At 45.9% G+C, this 8,944-nt stretch overlaps 1 pseudogene; it reads right to left on the reverse strand.

The window, feature by feature from the left end:
• Positions 1-7,425: 7,425 nt before the first annotated feature.
• Positions 7,426-7,943, reverse strand: LOC124509241 (40S ribosomal protein S16-like; annotated as a pseudogene).
• Positions 7,944-8,944: the final 1,001 nt, after the last annotated feature.

Here is an 8,944-nt window from a genome sequence, read left to right on the forward strand (position 1 = left end):
GCAGAGAGAGAGGGAGACACAGAATCTGAAATGGGCTCCAGGCTCTGAGCTGTCAGTGCACAGCCGGACGCAGGGCTCGAATTCACAAACCGTGAGATCATGACCTGAGCTGAAGTCTGTCGCTTAACCGACTGAGCCACCCAGGTGCCCCTGAGCTAGTTTTTCAACAGTCTCCTATTTCTATCCTTGCACTCCTACAGGTAATTGTCTACACTGCAGCCAAAGTGATCCTTGCAAAGTGTGTAAGAGCATGTCCCTGCAAGATTGAGGCACTTCCTTGCTCGAAACTTTCCAGGGCTGCCTGGGTGGCTCAGTCAGTTGAGCATCTCACTCTTGATTTCGGCTCAGGTCACGATCCCATGGCATGTGGGATCGAGACCCAAGTCGGGCTCCAAGCTGACAGCTGCTTGAGATTCTCTCTCCCTCTCTCTCTGCCCCACTCTCTCTGTCTCAAAAATAAATAAATAAACATAAAAAAACCCCCACAACTTTTCCAATCACAGCCTGTCTTACTCAGAGTAGTACGCAAAACCTGTTCCACATTTGCAGATAAAGAGGTAACACCAGAAGAATTAAAACAGTAAAAAAAACAAGTAGATAAATAAGGCGCAACTTGATCTGGTCACTTCCAAGGACTGATGATTGCTGGAGGATAGAAAGCTGGTCTTCTCTTTCCCCTCAGGACACCTCTGAAGGATGATTCTAGCTCTACAGAGCCCCAGAGGGTTGCCTGAGGTCTTTAATGGGCCTCATGTTAGCTCATCTTCTTCCTCTGCCCATGCCTACTTGCTCACCCAACCTCTCACAGGTTATTGATGGCAAGGGCTCTCCTAATGAACAGTCTGCCTTCTAACCTTCATTCGAGAGACTGCCTGGCATGGGAGCCACCTCCCCTCCGTCAGTACCTCCGATAAACACCATTATGACAGTGTCCTTGCAAAAATCCCTCCATGGACCTCCACTTGTTCCAGGAAATAGCAAGCCGTAGAAAGGTCTTTTGCCCTTAACATCGAGCAATTCTTCCTCTTTTGAAACAGTCCCAGACGGCTCTAACCGGGGACTGCCCAACGTACCTGGGGATCTATTAGAAAGTCTCCCCGCTTCCCCAAATCCCACCATAATAGAACACTTTCCAATCAGAGACCGTCTCGGCATTTCCTCTTTTCATTCTATAAAACACACCGACCCCCCAGGTAAGTCAGGCTGAAACGGAAATGACAGCAGATGGGTTCCCCTGCCGCAAGTTTGTGAATGGGGAGCCGGTGTTAATTTCACCTCGGGCTTAGCTTCGCCTTTGATACATCTCAGCCAGCTTCCCGGGCAACCCAACCTGGGCTGATTTATCTACTTATTTGCAATTTCTCTCACACTAGTCCCTGCGAGCAGGGGCGTTGTGGTGTCTCCTAAGTTTTTCAGCCAGCTAGAGCCACCCAGCTCCTCAAGCTTCTCACTAACCAGTATGCTGGATGAATGAACGAAATGACGTTTAAGCTGAGGCCCAAATAAACAAGGAAACAGCCGGACCTTGTGGAAGAGCATTTGGGGGTTAGGAACAGCAAGTAAAATTCCAGAAAGAGCACTTTCCTTCCTGTTTCGGTCCCAGCTCTTTGCAACTGTAACCTAGTATTAGGGACAGTTAAACATTTTTATTTGCGCGTTTTCCCCCCATTGCTTCCTCTCTCCCATTCCAGGATCTCTTGATTAAAAAAAAATTTTTTTTAATGTTTATTTACTTATTTTGAGAGAGAGTGTGAGAGCCAGCGAGTGCACATGCGCCCATGCAAGTGGGGGAGGGGCAGAGAGAGAGAGGGAGAGAGAGAATCCCAAGCAGGCTCCACACTCAACGCCAAGCTGGACTCAGGGCTCAGTCTTATGATCTTGAGACCATGACCTGAACCGAAATCAAGAGTCAGCTTGTGGTAGGGTCCCCTCCCTAAGCAGAGAAAACAAAAAAAACCCCTCAAGGCAACCTGGCTATATGTGTAGGTGACAACATCCCTCACGACCTTGTAACGTGAGACCACTTAATCAGGCTGCCTGTTTGTGTGTGTTACCATATATGGGAGACAAAGAAATGGAAAATATGTGAAAAAAACTACGCCACGTGGCGTTAGGGGCTCAGTTCCTCGCTACGAACCCAACTGAGCCGCGCGGGCACAAATAAAGTTGCTTCCCGGAAAGAAAAGCCTCGCGTCACGACTCTCCATGTGAGAATCCTGTTTTAAGGGGCCCATCCGACCGAGCCACCCAGGAGCCCAGGATCACTTGATTTTTATAAATTTATCCAGGAGTGGGGCGCCTGGGTGGCGCAGTCGGTTAAGCGTCCGACTTCAGCCAGGTCACGATCTTGCGGTCCGTGAGTTCGAGTCCCGCGTCAGGCTCTGGGCAGATGGCTTGGAGCCTGGAGCCTGTTTCCGATTCTGTGTCTCCCTCTCTCCCTGCCCCTCCCCCGTTCATGCTCTGTCTCTCTCTGTCCCAAAAATAAATAAAAATGTTGAATAAATTTAGCCAGGAGTATAGAGACCAACACCTACTGATGAGACCTTCTCAAACCTAAGTCAACGCCCTCTGATTATTTATACTTTTATGCTGGGAGGACGTGGCAGTTGGTATGAACTTGACTTCAGGGAGTTTAGTATCTGTTAGGAGTCTGTTTCACAACGGCCCCAGGGAAGAGACCAGCATCTCTCTGGAGCTCTGGGGCTACAGTGCTGTAGCATTGAGAGCAGAGGGGAGAGACTCAGATCAGAATCATCTGGGGATGATTCTGCATTCGTCCTTGATTTCTGCGTATGTGTTCCGGACGGTGCTCCTCCCCTCCATTTGCACACATTCCACGGACAGCCTGCTTTTGTTTTTTAAAATACTTTTTATGTCTTTTATTGAAGTGCAATTTGCAAATGGTTATGTAAAAACTGATGAAGGGTAAACCTCACTAAAATGGAGTTTGGAGGCCAGAAGGGGGAACTCTCGTGCCCTGCCACTTGTGGTCAATTGCAGACCCCAACGTGAAGAGAGCACCTTGTATTCTCAGCAGGAAAAAGCCTATACTTTTCGACCCCAGCAGGAGGAAAGAATTTCTCCTTGTCCAGCAACAGCCCAGCCAATGGGAGACTGCCACAACTCAGCCAATGAAAAGCCACTCCGGTTTACTCCAGTGGACTTTTTGTTTATAACAGCCCTTCCCAACTGCCCCTTCTAGAAAAGAGGTTTCCTCTCCTTTGTTCTCCCAACTTGCTAATGGCTTTGCCATAGCTTACGCTTCCCTAATTGTAATTCTCTAGTCCTGGATAAATCCATTTTTCCTGGTAGAATGGACAGTTATATTTTTCAAGGTTAGCAATTAAAACGTCAAATGCTCTGGAACGGCTTCTGTCACCCTTCCCCTGGTGCTCCACTGTTACTAATTCCGCATTTGACTCTTTGATTATCTTTTGAAGTTTGTCTCCGTATCTCTAAATATCTCCTTATACCACTATTTCTTTATGTATCATTTTAAGACATGGTCCGTCCACTAACCAGCGTGACAGTTGAGAATTTAGCTCACATTCACACACACACACATACACACACACACACACCACCCTCGCATCTTCCTTTCAAATGTGGTTAGAACATATTTTTAGTACCTTCATTCGTTTTGGTTTTTCTTTCCTTTCCATGTTGCAAGCTCTTTTCAAAATATTTATTTATTTATTTATTTATTGATTGATTGATTGATATTTTTTTAGAGAGAGAGAGTGAGAGCACGGGAGAGGGGCAGAGGGAGACAGAGAGAATCTTACACCAGCCCCAGACTCCGTGTGGAGCCCGCCTAGGGGCTCGATCCTACAACCGCGGGCTGGTGACCAGAGCCGAAATCAAGAGTCGGGAGCTCAACCAACTCAGCCACCCAGGCGCCCCTGCAAGCTCTTTTCAAATATCTGGTAAAGGGACGCCTGGGTGGCTCAAGTTGGTTAAGAGACTTGGGCTCAGGTCATGATCTCATGGCTTTCGAGTTCGAGCCCCGCATCAGGCTCTGTGCTGACAGCTCGGAGCCTGGAGCCTGCTTCGGATTCTGTGTCTCCCTCTCTCCCTGCCCCTCCTTGCTCACACTCTGTCTCTTTCTCTCTCAAAAGTAAATAAACATTAAAAGATAGATAGATATTTAATTAATTAATTAATTAATTAATTAAATGTCTGGTAATTTTGTGATCACACGGAAGAGTAAGGCACTAGAAAAACGGATTAAGGACTATGTGTACTTGGATAGGTCTTGTTGACTGGCTGAGTTTCATCCACTTATAGTGAAAACACTATCGTCTAGGGGACCCTTACACGCTAGGAGTCATCCTCCTGGCACTTGGGAGCCAATGCTGCTCCTGCCCTCACCTGCCCTGCTTCTCCCCAGACCATTTCTTTTTTTTTTTTTTTTAACGTTTATTTATTTTTTGAGACAGAGAGAGACAGAGCATGAACGGGGGAGGGTCAGAGAGAGGGAGACACAGAATCGGAAACAGGCTCCAGGCTCTGAGCCGTCAGCCCAGAGCCCGACGCGGGGCTCGAACTCACGGACCGTGCGATCGTGGCCTGAGCCGAAGTCGGCCGCTTAACCGACTGAGCCACCCAGGCGCCCCCCCAGACCATTTCTTAAATAGATTTGGAACGCAACCCGCCAATTTTTTCCATGTCTCATTGAATGATTATCATTGCCGTTGTTATTGTTGTTCCTTTTGCTTAGGTACTCAGCAGCTGCCTGGCTGCTGGGCGCCCCGCGTGCAGGTGTGAGAGGGGGTGGGGAGCCAACACTTCCTGTTTCCACTTCTGCTCTGACCTTGTGTGTCCCCAGCTCTCCAGGCAGGGCTCCATCCTTCGCTGTAGCCCGCCGCTGCATGTATTCTAGGCTAGGAGGCCCTTCAAGTTGCCTTCCTCTCCCTGACACTTACTGGAATCCCCCAGGAACAGATACTCCCTCACCCCTACCACACGTGACTGGCTGCTCCTGGTCTCTCTGTTACTGGCTAATGTATTTTTTTATCTTATGCTTTTATTATCGTCTTACCGTGGTCTCGGGAGGGATAGGCAATAAACAGTCTGCTCTGTTGAACAGAAGGTTCACAACCTACTTTAACGTCAGCCTGCCTGCCTATTGAAAGCGCCCATGGGGCGCCTGGGTGGCTCAGCGGGTTAAGCATCTGACTCGTGATTTCAGCTCAGGTCATGATGTCACAGTCCGTGGCTTTGAGCCCCACGTCAGGCTCTAGGCTGATGGTGTGGACCCTACTTGGAATTCTCTCTCCCCCTCTCTCTCTCTCCCTCTCTCTCTGCTCTTTCTCCCCACCTCCATGCACACGTGCTCTCTCTGTTGAAGTAAAAAAAAATAACTTGAAAAAAAAAAAGCTATGAACGTGGTCACAAGGTGATCCTAATAAGCCCCTCCCTGGCACTCCCTTGGAGGCTCACCCTTGATTTGAACCCAGTCTGCGCCTCCCACCCCTAGGTTTCCCCAGTTCAATGAAAGGTACCCACACCCCCCTAGCTCGCCATAAAGCCGGGTTTTATCCAATTCCTTTTTTATCCTCAATCCCCACATCCAATCGACCAGCAAGCTCTGTCATTTCTACCATGTAAAAGCACCTGATGAGCAAAAGGGGAAAATCATAAGCCAAATTGACTAAGGCTAATTTTTATCTTAAACCTAATTAGAAGAAAACAACACATTACAAGAATAGCGCACCCAGACCAGGAGCAGTTAATTCCAGGAACCTGAGGATCATTCAACATTAGGAAATTCACTAAAACAACTCATTACATTAAGAGGTCAAACCAGTAAAATTTTATCATTTTCTTCATAAATGCGAAAAGGCATCTAATAAAATTTGACATGTATTCTTGTTTTAAAAATATCTTTTTAAAGATAGAAAGTGAGGATGAAACAGCATGATACGAACATACCACACCCAAAGATGAAAAGGTTCTAGAGATTGATGGTGGTGATGGTTGCCCAGCAGTGTGAATGCACTTAATGCCACAGACCCTTAAAAATGGCCAAAATTTTATGTTATGTATATTTTGCCACTGTACATTTTTTAAATACACATATTTTTTGTAAGTTTTTTTTAAGTCCGGTGTAGTTAACATACAGCATCACGTTGGCATCAGGGGTACAATATAGCGATTCAACAATTCCGTACGTTACTCGATACTCATCAATCATAAGTGAACTCTTTTTTTTTTTTTAATTTTTTTTTTCAACGTTTATTTATTTTTTTGGGGACAGAGAGAGACAGAGCATGAACGGGGTAGGGGCAGAGAGAGAGGGAGACACAGAATCGGAAACAGGCTCCAGGCTCCGAGCCATCAGCCCAGAGCCTGACGCGGGGCTCGAACTCACGGACCGCGAGATCGTGACCTGGCTGAAGTCGGACGCCTAACCGACTGCGCCACCCAGGCGCCCCAATCATAAGTGAACTCTTAATCAGCTTTACCCATTTCACCCATGCCCCACCCTCCTCCCCTCTGTCTGGTATCTGTCTGTTTCTTCTTTTTAGTTAAGAGTCCGTTTTTTGGTTTGTCTCCTTTTTTTCTTTGTTTTGTTTCTTAAATCCCACATAGGAGTGAAATCATATGGTATTTGTCTTTCCCTGACTGGCTTATTCTGCTTAGCACAATACTCTGTAGCTCCATCCACGTCGCTGCAAATGGCAAGATTTCATTCTTTTTGATGGCTGGATAATATTCCTATACATACACCACATCTTCTCTATGCATCCATCAATTGACAGATGCTTGTGAAGTTTCCATAATTTGGGATTATAAATAATGCTGCTATAAATACAGGGCGCATGAAATCGTGTTTTTGTATTTTTCGGTTAAATGTCTGTTAGTGCGATTACTGGATCGTAGAGTAGTTCTATTTTGTTTTAATTTTTTTAACGTTTTTTATTCATTTTTGAAACAGAGAGACAGAGCACATGTGAGGGAGGGGCAGAGTGAGAAGGAGACACAGAATCCGAAGCAGGCTCCAGGCTGCGAGCTGTCAGCACAGAGTCCGATGCAGGGCTCAAACTCACAAACCACAAGATCATGACCTGAGCTGAAGTTGGACACTTAACTGACTGAGCCACCCAGGCACCCCTGAGTAGTTCTATTTTTAACTTTTAGGGGGACCTCCATACTGTTTTCCACAGTGGCTGCGACAGTTTGCATTCCAACAGTGCAGGAGGGTTCCTTTTTCTCTGCATCCTTACCAATACGTGCTGTTTCTTGTATTTTTGATTTTAGCCATTCTGACAGGTGTGAGATGATACCTCATTGTAGTTTTAATTTACATTTCCCTGATGATAAGTGATGTTGAGCATCTTTTCATATGTCTGTTGGACATCTATGCTTATTCTTTGGAGAAATGCCTGTTCATGTCTGCTGCCCATTTTCTAATTGGATTATTCATTTTTTGGGCATATGAGTTGTGTATATTTTTTCCCCTTGGCAATTGTTTATTATAAAGGTGAACACTGATCGGTAGGATTTCTGGTATGAGCACCAGGACCACCAAACTTTTTGGATTCGCAGTTCCAGAGATCAGCTACCAGCAGGGTCTGGTCGTACTGGATGAGGATGTCTTTGATCTCTTTCTTGGAAGCCTCATCCACATATTTCTGATAATAGGCCACCAGGGCTTTGGAGATGGCCTAGCAGATAGCGTAAATCTGGGCCTCGTAACCATCACCCTTCACTTGGAATTGGATGTTTACCCCAGCAAATCTCTCCTTGCCTAGAAGCAGAAAAGGTTCCAGGAGCCTGTATTGCAGTGTGTGTGACTGGATCATCCCCAGGGGCCAACCTTTCACCTTGATGAGGCCGTTGCCCTATTTGCAGTGCACCACGGCTCTGGCCATCTTTTTGCATCTGAATACCTGCATGGACTGCAGAGGACCCTTGGACTGCATGGCTACAAACATAGACAAGAGCTCCTCACCAAATAGCGCCACAACCAGAAAAGGACTATATTTTGTATACTAACACGTTATCAGTATGTCATTTGCAAAATATCCTCCCCCAGTCTGTAGGTTGTCTTTTAGTTTTGTTGATTGTTTCCTTTGCTATGCAGATGCTTCTTATTTTGATGTAGTCCCGATGGTATATTTTTGCTTTTGATTCCCTTGCCTCAGAAGATATATTTAGAAAAAAGTCACTCCATCCGATGTTGGAGAAATTACTGCCGGTGCTCCCTTCTAGGAGTTTTATATTTTGGGGTATCACATTTAGGTCTTTAACCCATTTTGAATTTATTTTTATGTCTGGTGTAAGAAAGTGGTCCAGTTTCATTCTTTTGCCTGTTGCTGTCTAGTTCTCCCAACACCATTTGTTGAAGAGGATGTCTTTTTCCCATTGGATATTCTTTTCTGCTTTGTCAAAGATTAGTTGACCATATAATGTTTTTTAATGTTCATTTATTTTTGAGAGAGAGACAGAGCATGAGCAGGGGAGGGGCAGAGAAAGAGGGAGACAGAATCTGAGGCAGGGTCCAGGCTCTGAGCTGTCAGCACAGAGCCCAATGCGGGGCTCAACCTCACGAACCGCGGGATCATGACCTGAGCCGAAGTTGGATGCTTAACTGACTGAGCCACCCAGGCACCCCAAAGTTGACCATACAAACATGGGTTTATTTCTGGGTTTTCTATTTTATTCCATTGATCTACGTGCCTATATTAGTGCTGGTACCATACTCTTTTGATTACTACATCTATGTAGTATAACTTGATATCTGGAAATGGGATACCTCCACCTTTGCTTTGCTTTTTCTTTTTTTTTTTTCTTTTTTTTTTAATTTTTTTTTCAATGTTTATTTATTTTTGGGACAGAGAGAGACAGAGCATGAACGGGGGAGGGGCAGAGAGAGAGGGAGACACAGAATCGGAAACAGGCTCCAGGCTCTGAGCCATCAGCCCAGAGCCTGACGCGG

The sequence above is a fragment of the Lynx rufus genome, unplaced genomic scaffold (genome assembly GCF_022079265.1).
Source record: "Lynx rufus isolate CCGP_SWC_20201006 ecotype Redwood Valley unplaced genomic scaffold, mLynRuf1.p SCAF_14, whole genome shotgun sequence".
NCBI classification, from domain to species: Eukaryota; Metazoa; Chordata; class Mammalia; order Carnivora; family Felidae; genus Lynx; species Lynx rufus.